The following is a 13,984-nucleotide window of genomic DNA, read 5'->3' as shown; positions in this document are numbered from 1 at the left end:
AAATAGTTAAAGAAAATGGCTATAGGAAGATTTGTTCCTCTCCTGTAAAATTTTTAAAATGGGACTTAGCAACTTTTCTTTCTAAGCTAGCGAAATGATAATTGCCGGAGTTGGGGGACCTTCTTCTTGATGCGCGAGGAGGAACTAGGAAAACATTCCTTATCAGATTGATTATTTATTATTATTATACCTTAGCTATCGCTTCGCCTGGAATTGCTACCAGGTGGAAACATTGCTAATTCAGCTCTTAAGCTGCCATTGAACATATAAATCATCGAAACTCCTACTTGCAATATTTCCAGAACATCCGGTATGGAAAAAGTAGTAAAAAAATTTGAACTAATTATTTGGGATGAGTGCACGATGGCACATAAAAAATTGCTTGAGGTCCTTGATCCATTGTCGCGGGATTTGCATGGAAACGTTCAACCATTCGGGAATATATTGATATTGCACTCAGGAGATTTTACGCAAACCTTGTCTGAAATTTCTTGATTAACACTAGATAAATGCTTGCCTGAAATAGTCAACATTGTGGCAAGACGAACATACATATATACACTGCAGCCGAGGTATTTTCGCCTTCAAGTACTGGACATTGGGCACGGAAAGCTGCCAGCCAACGAGAGATTAAGACGAATTTTATTGCCTTATAGTTTTTCTAACTAAGGAACATCGAAAGGAGAACTGATCGAAAGAATGGTTCTTAATTAAGAAAATTAATTATAGGCTCAGTGAATGAGCTATTCTTGCTGCGAAGAATAAAGATGTCTATCAACTAAATAAGAGTGGTATTGACAACAGTCGTTGCTTGAGCTGGTCTGCTCTTTTACCAGACTGTCAGGCCACTTGCTCACTCACTGCATTCCAAGTCAGGAAATAACTGTTTAGCTGAGGGAGAGTGGGAGACCAGGTTTAGAGTTGTGGTCGAGCTAGATTAGTTGAGGAGGTAGGGATTACCTTTGCGAGTATTTATGTATGTATCGAGCTCAATGAGCCCGTATGGTTAAAGGTGCACATCAAGTCAGCCACGCACTTCATATGCCTGATATGCGAGAGAGAAAGAGAGAGAGAGAGATATGCGGGCAGGCTGATGAAGCGGTAGCGCAAGAAGTGACCCTTTCACCGTGTATTCATTGGGGGACTCCATTGGAGGAGTCATGCTCTAGCTGCCTTAGGCTGCTGGGCAATGAGCTGGGATTTATCCAGGGATGCATTCGTGCAGAGCCCCAGTGTGGTTTGTAAGCAGTAGCTTAATACCATGCCAAAAATTACTCCGGGAGTGGAGTGTGGGTGATGCTTAAAGCACCGTGTGATAGACAAGCTGGGTTAGCGTAAGTTCAGCGAAGAGATATTTGAGAATTGCATAAAAAATTCATATCCAGTAAAAAACGAGCGAATTACCTTTAAAAAAAGTGCGTCTGTGTGTTCGCTGTTCTTTGTTTAAGCGAAAAATTCATAAGTCGCTTAAACAATAACATATACGTCGATAAACACCGTTGTGGAAGAAGACGAATCAGTTAATTATCCAACGAAATTTTGAACTCGATTGATCTTCCGGGGATGACCCCACATACTAAATTGAAAATAGGTGTGCCAATTATCACGTTGCGGAATATTAATCAGCCAAAACTCCGCAACAGTACGCGACACGCAGTTAAGAAATTTATGAAGAACGTAGTGTAAGTAAAGATTTTTACGTGGCCTTTCAAAGGAGAAGAATTCCCATGATTCCGACCGATAGACCATTTCGATTTAAAAGACTGCAATTCCCAATTCGATTCGCATTCGGAATCACAATCAATAATGCTCAAGGTTATCCTTTGGAAAAGTGTGGTTTAGATTGAGATGCGGATTGGTTCTTAGATGTTGCGTGTTCCCGTGTCGGCGCCAGATATCCTTTATATTAATGCAGAGAATGGAAACACGACAAATATTGTGTGCACACAATTACTTATTACAAAATCAAACTCATATGAAACGTATGCTTTGTTTCGTTAATAATTTATCATCCATGTAACAGGAATATGCCACAGCAAAGCGTGACAGGGTACAGCTAGTTTATATAATAAAAATAAAAATATAAATACTTGTAAATATCATAATAATTCCATGATATGTGCTGAAAAAAATGTAACAATATTAAGAAAATTTATTTCTTCATTAAATATCTAATAATAAATATAAATAAATAAGTAATTATAAAACTTTATTTTATTTCAAATTAAATTTTTTTTGTTCTCATCATCAACATCAGCAGACCTTTCCATTCATATGTGAAAGATTAAAAGATTTCGTATTATTTTTGAATTTGTTAGACATTCGGTGACTCTTTTGAATTTAATAAATTTGTCTTTCAGTGAATATAAACGAGAAAAACGAGTATCTTAATCCTTTTTCGAAACGATGTATTATTAATATATGCTTTCTATATCAAAATATGAGTTTTCATAAAAAGTATGCTTAACAACTTTTCTCACTAAGTCAGCAATATATTTAAGAATGAATGAATAATTCCAGATGAATAAAACATTTAAATATACACATACTNGAGTATCTTAATCCTTTTTCGAAACGATGTATTATTAATATATGCTTTCTATATCAAAATATGAGTTTTCATAAAAAGTATGCTTAACAACTTTTCTCACTAAGTCAGCAATATATTTAAGAATGAATGAATAATTCCAGATGAATAAAACATTTAAATATACACATACTTTTATAAGCATTTTTTTATATGTTTATGTGGGATTCGTTATCGTCCACTTGGCGTTAATATACTTATTAGGCAAACAATGATGATGAAATCAAGATCAAGGCTATTTATAATATTAGCATTTGATTTGAGTCATATTATAAAATTTAAATGGGGTAATAAAAAATAAATATATTCTTTATCAGCAACATTGAGTTCAAGATTATTCCACATTTTAATTGAATAATATTATGAAGTATAAAATAGATTACTAGATAGATATATGTATATTTAAATATGTTCTTTATCAACAGTTTACCTCAATGCTTTTTATATAGAAATTTATAATTTAATTATATAGAACCATAGATTTATTAAAAAACTTCAGCATTTATTTTAATTAATATTATTATTTTAATTAGAGTTATTTATGAAAAAATCGTTTGTCGTTGGAAAAGGTTTTATAAATAATATAATTAATAAGCTTCATATTGAACTGCATTTGCCTAGTTATCAATTTTGTGGACCTGGAACGAAACTTTTAGTAAGAGGAGATCGAGGGCTTAATCTACCAGACACTGCTTGTAGTGAAATATGATATATAATATTTATATGATAAAGATTTAGATAACCGACATATTCAATTCAATTCAATTCAATTCAATCTTTATTTAGTCTATGACTTATAAAAAATCTTACAGACTAGATTACAAAAAAACACCTTAGAATTATATAATAACATACAACAACAGCAGAAACATGTTACATAGTACACTTACTCATATAGGAGCAAATTTAATCAAAATGGCTAATTAAATATAACCCTATTAAGTAAAAAGTTGTACATACATACTTAGTGTATAAGTTTAGGAGTAAATAGATTCAATCATAGATTTGAATAAGGACCTAGAAGTCGAGAACTCAATATTCAACCTTCCTGAGATACAGTTGAATTCCGAAAGAGCTCTAAAAACCGGAGCCAGATAAAAATAATTCGCTTTGACTGGTTCCATTAATTAAGTCATAGACAAACATAAGCGACTGGACAATTCTCCTTCCTTCCAGAGATTTCAAATTAATTAGTTTGCACCTAGCACCATATGAAGGAAGAGGTTCCGAGAAATTAAGCGGCTGAAGAGCAAAGCGAATAAATTTTCGTTGAACACGTTCAATTCTACAAGCGTGAGAACTGTAAATTGGGTTCCAAATTACTGAAGCATACTCTAATTTCGAACGAACAAGTGCATTAAAAAGAGATTTTCTGGTATACGGTTCTTTAAAATCTTTCCCATATCTACGTAAAAACGATAAATTGCTAAACGCCTTTGGAAGTAAAGAGCACACATGGTTCACAAAAGAAAAAGCCGAGTCAAAGGCAACACCCAAATCCACGAAATCATTAACTTTGGTAAGCTGGTGATTTGAGATGGAAAAATTTGAAAGAACCGTATTATGAGTTTTTGAAAACGTCATGTGGAGGCATTTCTTTATATTAAGTTCCAACTTATTGCGACAACTCCAGTCAACCAGATTGTTCAAATTCCATTGCAAGTATACAATATCAGACACACAGGCGATTTTCCGAAAAAGTTTCAGATCATGAGCATAAAGTAAAAAGCTAGAGTATTTAAAACATGAGCCAATATCATTAATAAATAGAACGAACAAAAGAGGACCAAGGATACTACCCTGCGGTACTCCCGAGGTGGCGACAAATGACTTCGATTTGTGATGTTCAATTTCCACAAATGGAGTTCTATTCGAGAGATAAGATTTTAAAAAAGACAGAAAAATAGAATGAAAGCCAAGACACTTAAGTTTATACAGCAAAATAGAATGAGCCACTTTATCAAATGCCTTCGAGAAATCCGTGTAGATAGAGTCAACCTGATACCCACATTTAAAAGCCGATACGCAGTACTCAGAAAATAGCGCTAAATTTGTAACCGTAGAACGACAAAACCATGCTGGTGAGGTGGCAGGATTCGTTTGGAAAAAAAGGACAACTTCTCGTAAATGACTCTCTCAAAGAGCTTAGATCTGACCGTTAATTTAGAAATGGGTCTATAATTTGAAACATCATTCCTGCTACCCGATTTAAAAACTGGTGTGATGGAAGCAACTTTCCACCGATGGATAAACACTCCAGAGGAAAGGGAGAGGTTATAGATTAAGCACAGTGGGACACAAACAGTGGAACTACAACATTTTAGGAAATATTCACAAATACCATCATTATCACACTTAAAAGAGGATTTTAGAGAGGAAATACCATTAATAACAGCTGTTTCAGTAATGGACAAAGACCCTAAGGACTGGGGCAGACTAGGACAGGGGAGGGTGTTGACAAAGTCATCATCAAGATCAAGATTAAATTTGAAAAATTCAGCAAACAGTTCCACCGAATCATTAAGAGAATGAGAGGACCTACCATTAAAGTACATGCATGAAGGAATGTTTGAAGAACCCCTTTTATAACGAATGAATCTCCGGAATGCCTTGGGATGTTCGTTTAATTCAAGTTCAAATCTGCGGATATATTGGTTATACAAAAACTTATCGAGAACATTAAATTGCTTCATATAATACACATATTTATCTTTAAGGCCAGTATCATACTCTCCAGCTTTAAACATTTTATAGTATTTATTTCTTTGGTTTTTCAACTTTTTAAGAGGTTTATTGTACCAAGGTAATTTATGGATTCGGGAAGAAAGATGACAAAGCTTGCGAGAGAATAAAACAGTCATTTCGTGTAGAAAAGCCTCAAAACACACACTAACATCGTCCGAACACAGGATAGCACCCCAATCTATAGCCCTGTTCGCGTACGCATTATCCAGTAAATCCAGTACTAATTTTACTGGTTTTTTACTGGATGTCGTTTTCGTACGCAAAATCTTGCAAGAAACTAGCAAAAGAGGGGAAATTGAGAGCGCAGAAATGACAGCTGAACTTGCACGTTTTACTGGATTTTTACTGGATAAATTTTTACTAGCAACTATTTGCTAGTAAGAAAAACAGCTGATGGCATGATGCTTAATGTAATTCACATTAACAAAATAATTGTTTGTGGTGCCTTTAGAGTTGCAATTGACAAAATAAACCTATTTAAATATATAATAAGATGGCAAATATTAGTTTTCGAAGAAAAATGCATCGGAGATTAACAAGTTAATAAGCGGTTCATAAAACTAGCAACTTCTTGCTGGTTTTGCGTTTTCGTACTTTCTTGTGTATTTCACTCAATGGGAGTAAATATTGGCTTACTCTCCGAAATTTGGTTACTGGCAAGTTACTAGATATTTTTTGCTGGAGTATACGAAAACACAACTTATATCAGAAATAGCCATATTCAATTCGTGGTAATTCGCAGACCGGAAGTTGAAAGAAGATGGCCTATTACTATCAATTACAACGGCGTCATAATATTCCAAAGATACGATTAGAGTAACATGATGCTTATCAGTTTTACTAATCGGAAAGTCAGATTCAGTTAGATTACATATTGAGTTCTCATTTACAAAAACTAGATCTAGTATTCTTTGCAGCTTATTAAAAGTAAAATTAACTTGGATAAGATTCAAGCTAAATAAATTATCTAGAAGACAAATCTCGTGAGCTCTATTAATATTAGCAGGGGTTAAAACACCGTTCCCTTGCAGATCTGACCATATTATACCCTTAAGGTGGCCTGTTTTCACGGCATCTCTATCCTTGCGGTATACTTGAAATAAGTCCGAATCGAAAAACTTCTCATTAAAGAAATTATTATTTAGCCAGGTTTCAACGAAAAACATCAAATTCCCCTCGAGACGTTTGCAAATAAGTTTCCTTTGCTTTAGTACGCATTCCAGACATGTTTTGGAAGTAAAGTTTAAGGCCAGTGCTTTTTTGCAAGTCTAAGGCTGCTTGCTGGGAAGACCCTCTTTTTGAAAAAATTTAAAAGACCGGACTTTAACATCCGCAGGCCAGAGCGTCGGGTTGAAAATGGCATCCAACAAAGATGCAGCAACGCCCAGTTTAAAATTAACCTTTTTTAAGACACTAGCATCTACATCTTTTTTACTAGTTTATAACAAGCCAGCTGATTACGGTCTATTTTGGCGTTTTTAGCAACATATTCAATAATATTTTCTTCAATGACTGAAGGTTTGAATGACGCAATGTCAACCCATTTTTTTATAGCAACAACCTCCAAGTCTTTGCTTTGGTTGCGGCCGATCACTAATTCATTAGACTTTTTTTTGTTTTTTGGGTCTTTTGTTTTGCACAGTTGTCCACTGTGCATCAGGCAGCGTATGAGCAGCACCCGAAGATAACGAAGAGATGGGCGGCAAAGCAACAACAATATTAGACAAAGCAGTGCTAGCGTTAGCCGAGGCGGCGGCAGCAGTGGCAGCATGGGTACGGGAGCTCAAAGAAGAATTAAAAACAACTGGTGTAGTGCATGTTTGATCAGCAGTAACAGCTGGTAAGGCAGGTGAAGCGCAAGAAGATAACGAAGGGTTGGCCGGCAAGGCAGCAATAATATTAGGAGACGCGCCGTTGGCATTAGAGTAGTAGGAGGCCACAGCAGAAGATGTAGAAGAAGAACAGAAATCCGAAGTTATAGCGCAATTAGATTTCTGCTTTACGCTTGAAACAAAATTGTTGTTAGCTGAGAAGCACATATTATCGTGGAGAGATTTAATTTCATTAGTTAGCGATTTAATAGCCGAAGGCGTCTCGTCACGACGAATTTTTTCTCGGGAAGAATGAAGTTCAGATTGTAGAGACTCCGTTTTCATTATTAGCTGATTTTTGTCTTCAAGCAGGGCACTAATCGAAGATAAAATATGCGCATTTTCCTCTCTAAGAGCGACAAGCTCCTTTAGAATAGATTCCATATTAATTTGCTGCTTCAATGCACTTGCATTTTCTTTAGGTACGATTTCCTTCTCCATTGGTTGTGATGTCGAAACTAATTTGGGCATATTTTGCTGCTGACAGAGATTAGTATAGTTGTTACTTGGTTTGTTTGTGACATCCGAATTGAACAAACAACTAGCAACAACACTGTTCTCAGGAACGAAGGTCAGTGGAGGCGAACGGAGCGAGTCACGACGATCAGCAGCACAACCATTACAAAGAAATGGCTTATTGGCTTTAACTAAGAACTCAGCATCAGCACATCAAAATGTTTACGCAGCTTAAGTGAAAAAAGCCATTACACTTAGCACACTGAGTTTGCTTTTTAGATTGCGAGCGTTCTACTCTTTGACCACACACACATGGCATAATGAACTCTTTTGTTGTATAACAATATTATTTTGTTTTGAAAAGTGTCACTGTCACATTTGACTAGGCATATATGCAAATAGCCACTTCAGTTAATAAAGATTTAATAATACGGTATGCAGATACCAAAAGAGCACAGAGCGAAGAAAAACACGTCCGCACAGCACAACGTTCGTATGCCATATTGCTCATAAAAATTAATTGAGGAGGCTTGGGAAAGAGTTAAAGCGAAGGATAGCAATCTTAATGAGAAAACAAATGATTGGTTAGTTATAAATATAATGAAGCCAAAAACGAAATTCGGTATGGGGAACGCTTATAGTAAAACTAAAAAAGTGGGAGGAAAAACTGGTTATCAGCTCTTCAATCATGCCTTAAAAAGTGCTAAACAAAATTTCAATAAAGTGTTAACTTAAAAGACGCCATAAAAATTTCACGAAAGGTTGTAAATAATATTTTCAGAGGAAAAAATCTATAATAAAAACACCACGTGTAATATCTTTATCTAAATCTGGAGGATTTCTCCCATTAGCGCCTTTATTCGTAGCATTAGGAGCACTTGGAAGTCTATCTGGCGGTACAGCAGGAATTATTAAAACAATCAATGCTATAAAAACTGAAAAGGAGCAGTTATTGGAGGCGAAACGTCATAATCGGGCAGGTTCTGGAATTCACTTCCGAGTGAATTTCAACCCCTGCCAACTTGAATTCCAAGCGAACTTGACTCAAATTCACTCGGAAGTGAATTGCAGAACCTGCCGGAATAATACAATGGAAGCTATTTCAATGGGAAAAGACATATTCTTAAAGCCTTATAAAAAGGGATTCGGATTATATTTAAAACCGTATCAAAAAAACTCTTAATAAAACTACCTAGAAGACCTCTTACTGATGTAGACTTGAAGAAGTATTCAATATTTATTCCAAATTTTAGAGGGGTGTTCATGTACCCCATTTAACGTAAATCATTTACGAGAGAATGTGGAATAATAAATTTGGATAGTTCAAATACTGGAAAACGATAATGAGATTGATTATTTCGATACCTTTGGAAACTTATACTCCTAAACAATTAATAAAGTATTTAGGAAAAAAAAATTAAATATAACTATAATAAACAGAAAAGCTATAATTCATATATTTGCGAACATTTATGTTTAAAATTCTTATCATCAAAAATAATTAAGTAATTATAAAACTTTCTTTTATTTCAAATTAAGTTTTATTTGTTCTCATCATCAGCATCATCGGACCTTTCCATTCATATATATATATATATTACATATTAAATACTTAACAGTTACCTATGTGAGCATTCTTAATACACTTTTATAGCGGTGGAGCATCTGTATTTCTAACGTATAATTTCTAACGCATATTTCTAACTGTAGAGCATATATGTATATATGTTTACGAATTTCTATCGTATATAAACATACTTAGTATGAATTTCTAACGTTGGAACATATATGGATTTAGGAAAAAATATTAACTATAACTATAATAAACAGCAAAGCTATAATTCATACAACTGCGGACATTATTTTTTAAAATTCTTATTATCAAAAATAAATAAGTATTTATAAAGCTTTCTTTTATTTCAAATTAAATTTTATTAATTATCATCAACACACCAGACCTTTCCATTCATATATATATATATATATATATATATTAAATACTTGATAATTAACTATGTGAACATTATTAACACACGTACGTATGTACGTTTGTATATGGATGTGTGTATGTGAATACGTATTCCGACATATAAACCACCTTGTGTCGGATTTCCATCAGCGGTACACCCTGTGATCTGTTCTGGTTCTGGACTCGGATTTGTCATCAGCGACATCTTGCGGCTTTTACCTGGATTCTGAACTTGGATGTCGATCAGCGGCATCTTTTTACGGAGCAGCAAAGCTTGTGGCGGAGCAGCAGCAAACCTTATAGCGGTTCTGGAACCGGAGCAGCAGCGCTATATCTATACTACTGATTCAAGGCATATGGATATGCAGATGACCTAGTCATCTACGTTGTCGGCTGGCATGAGGACACAATTTGTTCCAGATAGCAAGCTGCGCTCAGACTAACGGAAGACTGGTGTGCTTCAAAGGGATTGTAAATAAACCCGCAGAAGTCCACCGTTGTCCCATTTACCAAAAGAAGGAAAGTCAACGTGACTGAACCCACCTTGGCAGGGACAGAAATTGAGTTATCAGAAGAGGCGAAGTATCTAGGGGTAACTCTGGACAAAAGGCTCAATTGGAACTAACATCTCCTTAATGTTACCAACAAGGCTACAAGGGCGTTTTTTGCCTGGCAGAGACTTCATGGTAAAGCTTGGGGAATATCCGCCAAACTAACGTATTGGTCTTTTAGTACGGCCGTGAAACCTGTTGTCACATATGCGGCACTGGCCTGATGGCCAAAAGCAAAGCAAGCTAGTGCGGGTGCCACCTTGAGCAAGCTACACCGCTTGATCTGTGTGACCATCACAGGAGCTATGCGCACCTGTCCAACGGATGCCCACGGTATAATTACAGGCATTCCTTCTCTATCTATTCTGATAGAAAAGGAGGCCTGCTGGAGTGCCCTACGGCTACCCAATGTAATCAGTATGAAGAGCGGGGATCTTTGGGGTTACTTGTAAGTTCTCAAGCCTTTTCTGGATGGTCCCGCTATCAAGCTCACGGATATCATACTACCGAAATTATCCATTGACAAGCCCTACAAGGTCAGAATTCCTGAAAGGGACTGCTGTAAAGCGATAATATCTATGACTGTCCCAAGTATGGTATAACGATGGATCAAGGATGGAAGACGGGATTACTGGGGCAGGCGTGCTTGGACCAAGGTTCCAGAAAAGTCTGCCTGTGGGCTCATACCCAACCATTTTCCAGGCGGATGTCTTTGCAACCTGTGTTCGAGAATGTCTTCGGAGAAGGACAAACGGGGCCAGAATAAATATTATTTATGTCGGATAGTCAGGCAGCACTAAGGGCCTTAGACTCATTTTGAACGACATCAAGGCTTGTGGACAGTTGTAAAACCTTTCTGAATAGCCTAGGATCCCATAATGGAGTTGCGCTGTGGTGGGTCCCCGAGCATAAAGGGTTTGAAGGCAACGGAAGGGCTGACTATCTCCCAAAACGTGGAGCCCAAACGCGAATGCATGGTCCTGAGCCTTTCTGTGGTACATCTAAAGAATACACTGCAGAACTGCTTAGGAGTTGAGAGGAATCTCAGATTGCTGCCCGCTGGCGTAAGTCAAAGGGAATGAGACAATCAAAGAAATTCATAACTCCTTCCAGGAGGAACTCAGAAAGGCTCCGTGACCTCAGCCGGGAGGGTCTTAGAACTCTTACAGGCTACCTGACGGGACACTGCAAGTTAAGGTACCATCTGAACAAAATGGGGCTTTTTGCAGAGACGGACTGCAGGTTCTGTGGGCTGGCGGGGGAAACCTCAGAGCACATTCTGTGTGACTGCCCGCGTATCATGAATAGCAGACGATTATCTTCTCCATCCAAGATTTGGAACACGGCACCCTCCAATGTGCTTAATTTCTTGATTAGCCTAAGGTTGTACTGACTACAATTAGGGTTTAGCACAATAAATCTTTTAGGTCGCAGCGCGAGTATACCCGACGTACTACTAATAATAATAACACTCCAATTATAAATTAACTCCACGCCTCCATATTTCTAAAACTTACACTTACACTGGCAATCAAAAGTGAGTGCATGGGGTTTTTTGTTTAATATTTGCAATGTTTTTCTAATTAATATTTTTTTTGTTATTTTATAATCCTTATATTTTATGAAGATATGGTTTTAAGTAAAACCACATAAGTCCAACTTTCCAACTTTATACAGAACTTAGAAAAATTCAACGAATTTTCGTCTAAATTTTGACCTTTTTAATCTGAATTTTTAGAGAAATTTTGAGTACACAGATAGATGCGGTTTTTAATCCTAGTGAAATAAGATCAAGTTTTAAGCGGCTAAAAAATCGCGTTGATTTTAAATGAACTTTGTTTCCCGACGGATTTTGAGGTTTTATGCATATAATAAGTGCAATTTGTAAAATAGAGCGTTAGTTTTTTAAATTTTGTTTGCAAACGGTCATGCGCATTTTATTCTACAAGAAATTCCCTTTTATATGGTAAAAAGTGCAAAAAGCCGGCAGCAATAAAAAATCATTATAAGTAAACGCGATTTTTCAGCCGCTTAAAACTTGCACTTGTTTTTTTTTCGAATTAAAAAACCGATCTATCTGCGTACTCAAAATTTTTCTAAAACCTCAGATTAAACAGGTCAAAAAGTAGACGAAAATTCGTTGAACTTTTCTAAGTTCTGTAAAAAAGTTTAAAAGTTTGACTTGTATAGTTTTGATTAAAGCATGAACCATATTTTTATAAAAAAAATAACAACAAAAAATTTTACTTGGAAAACATTGCAAATATTAAACAAAAAACACCGTGCACTCACTTTTGATTGACAGTGTATATTAAAAGTGGGCGTCTTTATTGTCAGATTTAGCACATTTTCCACACCGTCCATTCTTGGTCTTCTATTTACATATTCCCTAAGTTTTATTGCGGTACGTTAATTAATACTCCAGTTATTAATTAATTCCGCACCTCCATACAAAATTTCCCACTGTGTGCCAGGGCCGAGGTATTTTGAAAAATAATATTTATGCTCTGATTCAGAGTGTCCTGATTTGGCGATTTTATTTTTTGATATTTGTGCGTAAAAATTTAGGAAATCGCCATTGGCGATTTCTTCCCTTCAAATAATTTTTTTTCCAATTATAAAAATATACAAAACTTAGTTTTCCACACAATTTTTTTTTAGAAGCATATTAAATGACTGTCAAAAATGTTTAATCACCCGAATCGAAGAACTTTTGAAACGATTACCTAGTTAATTAAATACCTTAAAAAAACCTTTGATTTTGTCACCAGAAAAGTGTGCGCATCATAAGAGGACGAGTTTCAATTCACTTTTTAACTTTGAAGGAAAGAAAAGCAGAGGAAACTGAATATTTAAATAATTTAACTTTCCCATGGAATAACTTTTCTCAGAACCATTCAATCCGACTCTGAAGAATTTTGTATAATTGCTTACGGAGTGAAAACTGCAACAGGCAATAAAATGTTTGGAAATGTAAGTAAATTCATATTATTATCCTTGCCACACTCACATGCTTTGTTGAGCCCGTTTTTCCGTAATGAATTTAACAAAAACTAAGATTCGAAATAGGATGAGGTTGGAAAGCCTTAATTCAATAATTCGAATGAAGTGTTATATGAAGACTAACAGTTTCTGCTGCAAAACGTTTCCAATATCAAACAGTATATTATCAAGGTTGAATAGCTCAATACATATATGACAACAACAGAAATGTAAATCATTCAGACACTATAGGTGATTTTGAAGAAATTGGTGAAATAGCTGATCTCGCCTTATTATAGGTGTTTATTTAATTATTAGCGCCGAGCTTTTAAAGGCGGATTGTGCGATTAATCAATTAATATGAGTTATAATAAATTTAGTAATTGCGCAATCCTATTGCAAAATGTGTTGAAACAAATATTTTTAAAAAGTATGCGTATTTTTAAAGAAAATTGTTTGTACATCACTACTATATAAGTGATTTGTGTTATTTGTTATTACCCTGGAGGCATTATATTCGTTTTTGGTTTTAAAAACTATATTATAACAAGATCTCATTTTTAAAATAAAAGTTTTGTTAAATTGATTTCATGATTTTTATAAAAAAAAAATTGGCGATTTTTGGCGATTTTTTTTCAAAAATTGCGCTTTTTACAACGCTTTTATCAACTTGCAATGTTGTGTTCCAGAAACTTTCAATGTTGTGTTCCGACACCAAAGCAAAGCTTTGAAAAGCTCCTATAAAAAAGCATAGTGAATAGGGCGAGGTAGATGACATCTAGATGTCGCCCTATGTACTACGTTTGCTACACCGGAAATAGAC

General features: G+C 35.5%; 1 long non-coding RNA gene across 1 annotated transcript in view; it reads left to right on the top strand.

Moving 5' to 3' along the window:
• The window catches only part of LOC108366944 (uncharacterized), a 17,391-nt gene extending 6,285 nt beyond the window's left edge, over window positions 1-11,106 (top strand). The window contains exons 2-3 of the long non-coding RNA XR_001848179.1: window positions 1,156-1,157; window positions 11,094-11,106. This is a non-coding gene — a long non-coding RNA (uncharacterized LOC108366944). The remainder of the gene's footprint in view (window positions 1-1,155; window positions 1,158-11,093) is intronic.
• Window positions 11,107-13,984: the final 2,878 nt, after the last annotated feature.

Source organism: Rhagoletis zephyria, unplaced genomic scaffold (genome assembly GCF_001687245.7).
Source record: "Rhagoletis zephyria isolate East Lansing unplaced genomic scaffold, Rhagoletis_zephyria_1.1 Rzeph_scaffold_02462, whole genome shotgun sequence".
NCBI classification, from domain to species: Eukaryota; Metazoa; Arthropoda; class Insecta; order Diptera; family Tephritidae; genus Rhagoletis; species Rhagoletis zephyria.
Note: the sequence above shows the minus strand (reverse complement) of the source record. Positions and strands in the feature narration are given on the sequence as shown.